This window comes from Lampris incognitus, chromosome 20 (assembly GCF_029633865.1).
Source record: "Lampris incognitus isolate fLamInc1 chromosome 20, fLamInc1.hap2, whole genome shotgun sequence".
Lineage (NCBI taxonomy): Eukaryota > Metazoa > Chordata > Actinopteri > Lampriformes > Lampridae > Lampris > Lampris incognitus.
Genome location: NC_079230.1, coordinates 102,896 through 115,129, shown reverse-complemented (window position 1 = coordinate 115,129; position 12,234 = coordinate 102,896). Strand labels below are relative to the sequence as shown.

The window sequence follows — 12,234 nt, the reverse complement described above, 5'->3', positions numbered from 1 at the left end:
AAAAGAAAAAAATTGAGAAAGCCATCAATTACTTTTATTTTAAACCTAACCCTAAAAACATTAAACTGCAATAGCAGTGAACTTCAACTAAAAAAAAAATCTCTTATAATGCTCCAAACCTCACCAGCAATTTTTCAAGTTTAACACGGGATAAACTAATCAAGATACAGGACAGTGGCAGATCAGTTGTAAAGAAGAAAAAAACATCCAAATTGAACCCATCAAGCTCTCCATAACTCTCATATTGGGGTATCGCTAAGCCAGCGGTTGGGCACTGTCCGCCTGAGCAGAAAATCTTGACCCTAAACTCAAACACTACGTCAACCAAAACATGTAGCAAGGACCATCCGTTGATTTTTATCCAAAACGTTTGCTACGAGAAGCTTGGTTCTTTCCTTCAGGAATGCAATTGGCGTGGTTAGCTTGGCTACTGCGAAGAGTTAGTCTCTATTGCTGTGATATTCTCTGTGCGATTGACTGCCTGAGCTGATAAAACCCTTATACTAAGTGAAATATGTTGAAAGAGCCGTTCGGTAATTTTATTCAAAATGTTGACTACGAGTACCTCTACTTTCCATCATAAATGCCATTAGCGTGGTTAGTTTGGCTACAATGAAGTTAGTCTCTGTTGCTATGGTATTCTCTGTGCGATTATCTGCTTAAACAGGTAACACACTTACCCTAACCCAACCAAAACATGTAAGAAGAGCCATCTGTTAATTTTGTCCAAAACTTTCACTCCAAGATGCTCGGTTTTTCCTTCAAAAATGCCATTGCCGTGGTTACCTTGGCTACCACGAAGAGTTAGTCTCTGTCGCTGTTGTATTTCTGAGGGATTGTCCGCCTAAACAGATAAACCCCTTACTCTAAGTGAAACATTTAGAAAGCACTCCGTTAATTTCATCCAACATTTTCAGTCCGAGAAGCTAAGTTCTTTCCTTCAGAAATGCCATTGCAGTTGTTAGCTTCGCTACTGCGAAGAGTTAGTCTCTGTTGCTGTGGTATTCTCTGTGCGATTTGTCTGCATGAGCAGATAATGCCCTTACAACTAAGCTAAATATATAGCAAAAGCCGTCCAGCGATTTTATCCAAAACTTTTACGAGTAGCTTGGTACTTTCCATCAGAAATTCCATTTTCGTAGTTAGCTTGGCTACAATGAAGAGTTAGTCTTTGTTGCTGTGGTGTTCTCTGTGCGATTGACTGCCTGAGCTGATAAAACGCTAAGTGAAACATGTACAAAGAGCCGTCCATTAATTTTATCCAAAACTTTCACTCTGAGAAGCTTTGTACTTTCAATCAGTAATACCATTGCCGTAGTTAGCTTGGCTACTACGAAGAGTTAGACTCTGTTGCTGTGATGTTCTGTGTGATTGTCTGCCTGAGCTGATAAAATCCTTACACTAAGCGAAATATGTAGAAATGGCTGTCCAGTAATTTTATCCAAAACTTGCACTCCGAGAAGCTTGGTACTTTCCATTAGAAATGCCGTTGCCGTAGTTAGCTTGGCTACTGCGAAGAGTTAGTCTCTGTTGCTGTGGTATTCTCTGTGCGATTGTCTGTCTGAGCCGATAAAACCCTTAGATCTAAGCGAAACATGTAGAAAGAGCCGTCCATTAATTTTATCCAAAACTTTCACTCTGAGAATCTTGGTACTTACCCTCAGTAATGACATTGCCCTGGTTTGCTTGGCTACCATGAAGAGTTAGTCTCTGTTGCTATTGTATTTCTGCGGGATTGTCTGACTGAACAGATAAAACCCTTACTATAAGTGAAATATGTAGAATAGCTGTCCATTAATTTTATCCAAAACTTTCACTGCAAGAAACTTAATACTTCCCATCAGGAATGCCATTGCCGTAGTTAGCTTGGCTACTACGAATAGTTGGTCTCTGTTGCTGTGGTATTTTCTGTGCGATTGTCTGCCTGATAAAACCCTTACACTAAGCGAAATATGTAGAAAGAGCTGTCCAGCAATTTTTTCCAAAACTTTAACTCCGAGAAGCTTGGTACATTCCATCAGGAATGCCATTGCCGTAGTTAGCTTGGCTACCATGAAGAGTCTCTCTGTTGCTGTTGTATTTTTGCGGGATTGTCCGACTGAACAGATGAAACCCTTACCATAAGTGAAACATGTAGACAGTGCCGTCCATTAATGTTATCCAAAACTTTCACTCCGAGAAGCTTGGTACTTTTCATCAGAAATGCCATTGCCGTAATGAGCTTGGCTACTGCGAAGAGTTAGTCTCTGTTGCTGTGGTAGTCTCTGTGCGATTGTGTGCCTGAGCTGATAAAACCCTTACCCTAAGTGAAACATGTAGAAACGGCCTCTGTCAATTTTTTGCCCCGAAAGTATCACTCAGAAGCTTGGTACTTGAGAAGAGCAGTGCCATTGCTGTGGTTGGCTTGTCTACGATGAAGTAATTCTCTGTTGCTGTGGGATTGTTTGCCTGAGCAGGTAAATCCCTTGCGTCAACCAAACCGAAACATTGTAGAAAGTGCATACATTAATAAGATCGAAAAACTGTCACTCCGAGAAGCTTGGTACTTTCCATCAGAAATGTCATGGCCATGGTGAGCTTTGCTACTGCGAAGAGTTAGCCTCTGTAGCTGTGAGATTGTCTGCCTGAGCAGGTAAAACCCTTACCCTATCCCAACCGAAACATGTAGAAAGAGCAATCAATTAGTTTTATCTGAAACTATCGTTCCATGTTCAGAAATGCTACTGCGAAGAATTATTCTCTGTTGCTGTGGTATTGTGTGTTGGATTGTTTGCCCGAGCAGACAAAAATCTTAGCCTAACTCATCCCTAACCGAAAGATGTAGAAAGAGTCCTCCATTAATTTTATCCAAAACTTTCACTCTAAGAAGCTTGGTTCTTTCTTTCAGAAATGACTTTGCCATAGATAGCCTGGCTACTGCTAAGAGTTGTTCTCTGTTGTTGTGGTATTTTGTTGTGAGATGGTGTGACTGAGTAGATGAGCCCAAACCCTACCTCAAGCGAAACATGTAGAAAGCGCTGTCCGTTAATTTTATGCAAACCTTTTACTTTGAAAAGCTGGTTCTTTCCTTCAGAAATGCAATTGCCGTGGTTAGCTTGGCTACTGCGAAGATTTTGTCTCTATTGCTGTATTGTTCTTTGTAGGATCGTCTGCTAGAGCAGATAAAACCCTTACAACTAAGACAAACATGTAGAAAAAGCCGTCCGTTAATTTTATCTGAAACTGTTCCTCCGAGAAGCTCGGTACTTTCCATCTGAAATGCCATTTACGTGGTTAGCTTGTCTAGCGAAGTTATTCTCTGTTGCGGTGGTATTCTCTGTAGGATTTTTGGCCTGAGCAGATAAAACCCATTACTCTTAAGTGAAACCTGTAGAAAGAGTTGTCCGTTAATTTTAACTGAAACTATCACTCCGAGAAGCTTGGTACTTTTCATCAGAAATGCCATTGCCGTGGTTAGCTTGGCTACCACGAAGAGTTGGTGTCTGTTGCTGTGGTATTTTCTGTGGGATCGATTTGCCTGAGCTGATAAAACCCTTACCGTAACGCTATCCCAAACCTAACCAAAAGATGTAGAAAGAGCCAACCCTTAATTTTATCCAAAAGTTTTACTCCGAGAAGCGCTGTACTTTTCCTCTGAAATGCCACTGCCATGGTTGGCTTATGTATGCGAAGGTATTCTCTCTTGCAGTGGTATTCTCTGTAGGATTTTCTGCCTGAACAGGTAAACCCCGTACCCTACCCCAACCCAAACATGTACAAAGAGCATATGTTAATTTTATCCGAAACTATCACTCTGAGAAGCTCGGTACCTTCCGTCAGAAATGCCATTGCCGTAGTTAGCTTTGCTACCATGAAGAGTTAGTCTCTTTTGCTGTGGTATTCTCTGTGGGATTTTCTGCCTGAGTAAGTAAAACCCTCACCCTAACCAAACTGAAATGCGTAGAGAAAGCATACGTTAATGTTATCAGAAACTATCACTCCTAGAAGCTTGGCACTTTTCATCAGAAATGACATTGCTGTGCATAGCCTGGCTACTGCTTAGTTGGTCTCTGTGGTGTTCTGTGCGATTGTCTGCCTGAGCTGATAAACCCCTACCCTAAGCAAAACATGTCGAAAGAGCCATCCGTTAATTTTATTCTCTTTTCACTCCGTGAAGCTCAGTACTTTCTGTCAGAAATGCCATTGTTGTGGTTGGTTTGGCTTTCGCAAAGAGTTGATCTCTGTTGCTGTGGTATTCTCTGTGGGATGGTCTGCCTGAACCGATAAAACACTTACCCTAACCCAACCGAAACGTGTAGAAAGAGCCATCTGTTAATTTTATCCAAAACTATCACTCCATGAAGCTCTGTACTTTCCATCAGAAATGTCTTTGCCATGGTTAGTTTGGCAACTGAAGAGTTAGTCGATGTTGCTGAGGTATTGTCTGCCTGAGCAGATAAAACTCTTAGCCTAACTCATCCCTAACCGAAAGATGTAGAAAGAGCCATCTTTTTTTTCTTTTTTATGATTAATAGTTTTTTTTCACAATAATAAAACATATAAACAAGTATTTCAGTTTGAAATAACATGGACATTAAATCAGAATATGAACGAAACAAGCACAACCAGACCGAAAATAAATAAAAGATAGGAGAGACATCCTGAAATAATGAAAGAAGAAAACAAAGAGGAAAAAACAAACAAAAGAAGAAAAAACATGACTGTGAGCCATCTTTTAATTTTATCCAAATGTTTCACTCAGAAAAGGTCAGTACTTTCCCTCAGAAATGACTTTGTCATGGATAGCTTGGCTACTGTCAAGAGTTATTCTGTTGTATTTTTTTGTGGGATTGTCTGACTGAGCAGATAATCCCTAACCCAAACCTACCTCAAGTGAAACATGTAGAAAGCGCTGTCTGTTAATTTTATGCAAAACTTTTACTCTGAAAAGCTCGGTTCTTTGCTTTAGAAATGCCATTGCCATGGATAGCTTGGCTATCGCGATGAGTTAGTCTGTATTGCTGTGGCTCTGTAGGATTGTCTGCCAGAGCAGATAGAACCCTTATCCCAACGCTAACTGAAAGATATAGAGCCACCCGTTATGTTTATCCACACCTCATCCTAATTTCGGGGATAATTTCTTTAGTTCTCATATTGAGAAATGTTTTTCTAAAGTGTGAGTCCCGCCACCCACAATGATGAGCTGGGGTGCTTCTTCCTGAGTGCGAAGCAGGTACAGAGAAGTGGTTTAATCACAAGCTCTGTGCTTTTGGTGACCGTTCAGTGTTCCTTTTATGGGAGCATCAAGGGAAGGAGCATGTTCTGAGTGGTAAAAAGGGAAAAAAATGCAAGAATTCGTCAATTTTATCCAAATCTAAACCTTAGTCCTAACCCTAAAAACCTTAAATTGCAGAAAAGTACAATTTAAAAAAAAAAAAAACACACCCACTCATTAATTTGGTATATAAAATGTGTTGCTATATAAAAATCCCAAAATCCAACCCAACAGGCTTGAAAACATAGGAATTGACACCAAGATCAATCAAGCCAAAAAAACGACACAAAATATATATAAAAAAAGCCATTTTTGGAGGCTAATTTGACAGCCATCTTGAAAAATGGCCTCCATCTTGGAATTTCAAGTGGCCAATCGGACAGATTTGATTGGAAGCCTGTGGAGAAGAAATGCACCAAATTTCATGCTTGTATCATAATTTGCACAATTCCACTCGAGTTTGGCTTTTATCCGCTCCACTATAACCCAAAACATACCTCAACCGCAACATATAGAAAGAGCCATCTGTACACTTTATCCAAAACTGTCACTCCGAGAAGCTTGGTACTTCCCATCAGAAATGTCATTGCCATTGTTAGCTTAAGAGTTCGTCTTTGTTGTTGTGATATTTTACAGTATACCCACCAGCAACAAGCTCCCCTCACTACACATACCCAAATAGTGCCCAAACAAATTTTAACAAAAACCAGCGTCCCCCAAAAATACTTTGGGGGACATTTGTCCCTGATTTAGTTTGTCTCGTCAAAGACTGGTTTGTTTGTTCCTGGTTTAGTTTGTCAAGTCATAAAGACTGGATTATTATTTGTTCCTGATTTAGTTTCTCAAGTCATAAAGACTGGATTATTGTTTGTACTTGGTTTAATTTGTCAGGTCATAAAGACTGGATTATTGTTTGTTCCAGATTTAGTATGTCAAGTCATAAAGACTGGATTATTTTCAGTTTTATTGTCATTAAAAACAATGTGCAAGCACATGTTCCTGAGTTAGGGTCTCAAGTCATGAAGACTGAGTTATTTGTTCCTGATTTAGTTTGTCAAGTCATAAAGGCTGGATTTTTTTTTTCCCCTGATAGTTTGTCAAGTCATAAATACTGGTTTATTGTTTGTTCCTGGTGAGTTTGTCAAGTGAAAGACTGGATTATTGTTTGAAGCCTGGTTTCTGTCTGATTTATTTTTTTTCTGTACTTGGGTCCATACCAAACCAAGGTCCTAACAAAGATGTGCCCCCCCTTCTTTATTTATTAACTGTGTTCCCCAGCTGTGAGAGGAACTTGTATTGGAGATGTGTGTGTGTGTGCGCAACATGGTATTTGATAGATATAATATACAGTATAGAGCAGAGAACATAGAGTATAGAACATAGTATAGATAGATGTAATATAATCGTTAGATAGTATAGAGCAGAGAACATAGAGTATAGAACATAGTATAGATAGATGTAATATAATCGTTAGATAGTATAGAGCAGAGAACATAGAGTATAGGACATAGTATAGTTAGATATAATCGATGGATATAATAGTATAGAGCAGAGAACATGGCAGAGACAAGTTGATTTGAAGATATGCTTTTTGGTAAATAATTTTATTAGCCACACGAGCAAAACCGGTGGAATTAGTTTTTGCTACATTTTGATTCTGCAGCACAATATATACATGTACAACAACAGACACTCCACAAATCATGAACAATACAGTTACACAATAGCAGAAATAAACATATCAGGTATAACAGGTGAAAGGTGGTATTTATGCCAATGGTGTGTGAGGATGGGACTATAGGGTGGAATTCAGAGTCTTGATGGATAGGGAGAAAAAAACTGCAAAGCGTGTAGTCTTAGTTGACAGTGACCTGTAGCACTTCCCTGAGAGGAGCTGGAAGAGGTGATGAGCAGGATGTGAGGGGTCGCAGGTGATCTTTGCTCGCTTTACAGTCCAGTTAGTATGTAGAGATTCAACTGAGGGGAATGGGTTGCCTATGATTTTGGATGCCTTGTTGACAATCTGCTGCAGTTTTTTCATGTTTGACTGTCTGTGCTGCTGTACCATACGGTAATACTGTAATAGAAGATGTTGTGATGGACTCGGGTAATGGCTGAGTAAAATGACGAGCAGTAGATGTTTGATCCGGTACTTTTTTCTTTTTTCACAAATTTTATTTATTGAAATTTTACAATCAAAATGTTATACAGACATATATGAAGTCAATGTTTATTGGTCCACTTCATTCAAACATGAAACCTACCGCTAAAAATTTGGTGTCATCTTTGACCAGTGTCTTTTGATCACCATGTTACTAAGGTTGTCCAATCCTGTTTCCTTCAGCTACAAAATATTGCAAAAATCACTTTTAAAGACATCGAAAAATTAATTCACACTTTCTCCCTTCTAGATTAATGTAACTTTCTCTACTCTGGCCTCAACTATGCTACTTTAAATCATCTACAGTTGGTTCAAAATGCAGTTGCTAAACTAACTAGAACTAGTTGTAGGTCCCATATTACCCCTATTCTTGCATCTCTTCATTGGCCTCCTGTAAAGTTCAGAATAATCTTGAGTTTACTGATTACATTTAAAGCACTGCATGATCTTGCCCCCAGTTATACTTGCGATCTTCTCATTTCACTTTCAGACCACTCTGATCCTCAAACCTCAGTTATATTTCCCAAAAAGCACAGACACAAGTGGCTTTCTCGCTACTGGTTTATTTGAAAGTTGTCTTCGCCTCCAAATCCACCATGAAAACTGACAGTATTAATGACCCATGAAGACCATAATAGCTTCACGTGGAAAAAAATGGTATACGCTCCATGTTGCGTAACATATATTGAAGTAACATACAGACAAAGAAAATGCCTATGACTCAGAAAATGGGTTATAAAGCAAACTGGGCTAAATAATCTAAAATAGGTTTGGCTAAGGAAGCATTGGAAAAGAATATTATTCAGACAACAGTATTATAAAAGAGAAACGGCTGGCATTTATTAAACATATTAATAACAACACAAGTGCACTTTGAATGGTCAATAAGGAAAATAATAATAAGGGTCAAACCCCTTTTGGTCTGTCTGTAATGTCTTTTCAGTGTGTAGACTCAGAGCTCTGGTCAAAAAGAGAAAATATGAAAAGATAAAAGTCTGAAACTACCTGGGTAGTGTGTGTAGTGTTCATTCACAAAAATGGAGATCTCCAAAACGGTCTTGTCTGTCTCTCCTGGTCGTCCTCAATGGAGAAGCAAGACGCCACTCTTCCACGTGCTGTCTACGCCTCGTGGGTCACAGGGCTTGCTGCTCCCTTCTCTTTGGGAAGGAATCCAGTACACAAAGAAACCAACCTGCATACCGCAGGATAGAAAATAAGTCTCTACTCTCTAAAGCACCAGATCTAGAATATTTGAATCAATCTTTCACATTCCCAAATAATGGAATTAGGAAACAAAACGAAGCTAGTGAAGGTCCTTGCAGCTAACAAGTACAAATCACAGCGGAATCATATAACATTTCACATTCATATTAAGCTATAGGATATAGGCTATCTGAAAATCCTCTGATTTGGTTCTTGTAATGAAATGTTCTAGGTTCTCTTCAGTTCTAGGCCTAACAGGCCTACACATTATAAGACAACTACTATGCTACTATAGTGCATGGATAGAAAAAAGATAAACATGGCTAAACTAGCACATGGTTAGCTACTGTAGAAACTCGCTGAAGAATCCGGGCAAATAAAGAAAACAGGTTTCCAAGCAAGCAATCCTCTGCAATCCAAACGGGATTAATTAATTTAAACTGGTAAACTTAAATGAGTAAGGGTAACAAAGGCATACATTTTGTATCTCTGTTCCAGCTTCTACGAGTTGGACTTTGGTTCATTTGTCTGCAGCTCAATAAAGGTCTGCAGTCAATCTTTTACTCTCGTTCTGATCTGACGAGGCCTGGTAATTTTCCATTTGGACAGGCTGCTAGCGCCCTCTACAGGGGACTGCATGGACATGCATTAACTCTTTCTAGGGCAGCTAAAATCAGGGGGGTTACACCTCGTTGGCTGCATGCTTCGACAGGGAAGTCGTCAAATCTTGTTTGTAAATATTAACTTCTCAAAGTTCGCTATATACGACATAAACTTTCATTACACATGAAGTCTTGTTAGTTGCTTGCTTGCGGAGATCTTCCCTTCATCTAACTTATGTGAAAGAAACCCAACAGGATTTGCCCCTTAACATTAAAATCAGCTGTCAAAATAAGTCTCAATACAAATCATAGTTGCATGTAATACAATAATTGCTTGCCGGTACTGCTTAAGAGTCTTCCTGATGTATACATATGTGTACGTAACCTTAAGCTGAGACTTCAAAATGATAGTACTATTACTTGTAATAAATGAAATGATGTATATATAACAAATGCAGTTAAAATGAACTCTCAATCATAACACTGGTCTTGGAAAAGGTAGACGAATATTACAAATTATGTAAACATGATGGCATCAGTCTTTTATCTATTGCTTATTCCAACTGCAAAACAAACTATGACTTCGCCTTTGCAGTTTCAGCCCCAAGCCTCTGGAATAATCTCCCCCAATCTATTAAATTTGCTAAATCTTCGATTTCTTTTAAGCGGCTTCTAAAAACCCATCTTTTAATGGATTCCCACGTTTGACTTCTGTTTTGTTTTTTTAGCTTGGTCTGTTACTACCGGTTCTATATAGTGTGTGTGTGTGTGTGTGTGTGTGTGTGTGTGTGTGTGTGTGTATATATATATATATTAAAGATTTCATTCACTTTGTATTTGTTCGCATTTTGTGTATGTAATGTAAAGCACTTTGTAACGGTGTTTAACAGTGATATAAATAAAATGATGTAAATAAAATTTTGCTTGCTTCAAACTAATGGGACTGTGTCCAGATAGATGGTTTCCTCAGTTTTAGGTAGTAATTGTCGTCTTAATGCTTTCCACAGATACTGTTCTCTGGCCATGACAATTGCACTCCTTGTCGGCCGGTTTAATCTTTTTGTTATCGAGGAGTTCCGATAAGGCTCTGTCTTTTGTACTATTAGGTTTTACTACATGCTGTATGCGGAAGAATTTGTCGAAATAATTCAAATTGGCCACAATGAGGGTCGCGAGTTCCGCCAGCAGCGTGCTGTTAGGAGTCTATTCCGACTTGGGAGTGAATGGTAGGGGCTCCGCATCTGTGCTGTCCTTGTAATACACTGCTAGTTTCAGTCTTCTGTGGCATTGTTGAATGTCCCTTCTGATCTGTTCCATTATGCTTTTTGTTACTTAGTTGGAATGAATTTTATTCCTCTGTTCAGTAGGGTTAATTGTGGGGAAGTTGGGAGAAAGTTTTTCGCTAGTACATTTTCATTCCTGTCCTGTATCGGCAGGCTTGTGGGGACTTTTAATTTAAATACTCCAACCAGTTTTGTCAGTAATTATATTGCCGTCTGTGGAGTCCAGTGCACATTGTCCTATAAGTCTCGAAGAGTCCTATTTAGTGGTGGCATGGTTGGAGTTGCCTTTGATGTATTCATTCAGTTTTTGTAGGTTTGTTTGTTCCCCCAGCAAGAGGCTTGTGGAGTAGTTAATCATGGGTATCTGCACATTGGCCCGTGGGAATTTGCTTTTTGCTGCTCTGATGCCCCCTGAAGCTGCTTGATGGTGGTCTTTTTCAGTTTTTGTGATCTATTACTTCGCCTAAAGGACACAATCACCTCTTCCATTGTGTTGGAGTGGGTGGCTTTGTTGGTTGTGCTCTCCACATGTCTGAATGTGGCTCCCGGATAACTGTCAATTTGTAGGTTAGCCAAGTCGAAAGGTGGGAATTTGGCAGCATTTGAGTCTCCCATTATCAGTATAGTTTTGCTTGTGCTTATGTTAAACCTCTAGTCTTGGCATTTGTTTTGTTTGTTTGCCAGATAGTCTGGGGTATAGTGGTCAGGTTTATTTTTCGTCCGGCGTCCACTTCCAGACAGCTCTGTTTAGCTGTTGTGTGATTTGGTGTGAGGGTCAGACCAGTCAGGCTTGGTGAGTTGTTGTTGGGACGGTCCCGCCTCGTCCTGTAGGAGTGTTTATTTGGTCTGGATTCGCATATGGATCAGTCTGTTGGGTGGGTATTCCAGTGTGGTTCTTTTGGGGATGGTGCCTGCGGTGGTGGTGTGGGGAGTATAGTCCTGCTTTTCAGCTGGCCAGTCTCCCCTGATCTCTGCGGCCTCGCTGGTCCCCAGTTGCAGCTGTGGGGCCGTAGACGGCTGTGGGCGATCACTCATTGTTTGCGTGGGGGAGGTTGTTTGCTGTTTTCTGCCCCCGTGATGCGATTCGGCGGCACATGGACTTGGGTGACCACAAGCTTCGTTGTACCAGATGGCCCCGCCATTGGTGATTGACTTGGGCGTTTGGTGGCTTCGATTGGCTGTCCTCAGCCTCGAAGTCTGTCAATTTGGAGATGAATATTGTCTGTCGTCAATCGTCTCCTCCTGCAAGTGGCAGCACAGGCCTTTCCTTGCCGAGGATGAGGCTACCTGGAACGGGCCATCCTAGTCCCGTGTGTATAGGTTGGTGAATTTATCCATTTCTCCTTTTATCAAGTTTTTGTAGTGTTGCTGTACTATTCTCATGGTTGTGGCAGCCCAGTTTTTTTGCAATGTCCTCAATCTTTCTCCGTGTCTTCGTTCAGGACTGCTGGTTTAATGTTGGTAGTCAAATTGTTGGCCAGACTAGCTGGTTGGTTGGGGGCTGCTGTGAGGCCGATGCAGTTTTCGAGTGATGGTTTGCTGTGAGCAGTTTATGAAAATTCGCCGTCTTTAAGCCGAAGTCTGTCATCAGACCGTTGTCTTTAATTTCATTTAGCTCTATTTGTTGTTGTAGAGGGCCTTAAAGGAGCAGCAGCCCCTGGTGAATCTACCCTCAAATGTGTATCACCACAGTGGCATAGAAAGGGACTGTCTGTAAGCAGCTACTCGGTG

General features: G+C 40.2%; 1 non-coding gene across 1 annotated transcript; it reads left to right on the top strand.

Annotated features, from left to right (window-relative positions):
- Window positions 1-5,095: 5,095 nt before the first annotated feature.
- On the top strand, window positions 5,096-5,310 carry LOC130131186 (small nucleolar RNA U3). Its single transcript, XR_008812346.1, has one exon. It is a non-coding gene; the product is annotated as a small nucleolar RNA U3 (small nucleolar RNA).
- Window positions 5,311-12,234: the final 6,924 nt, after the last annotated feature.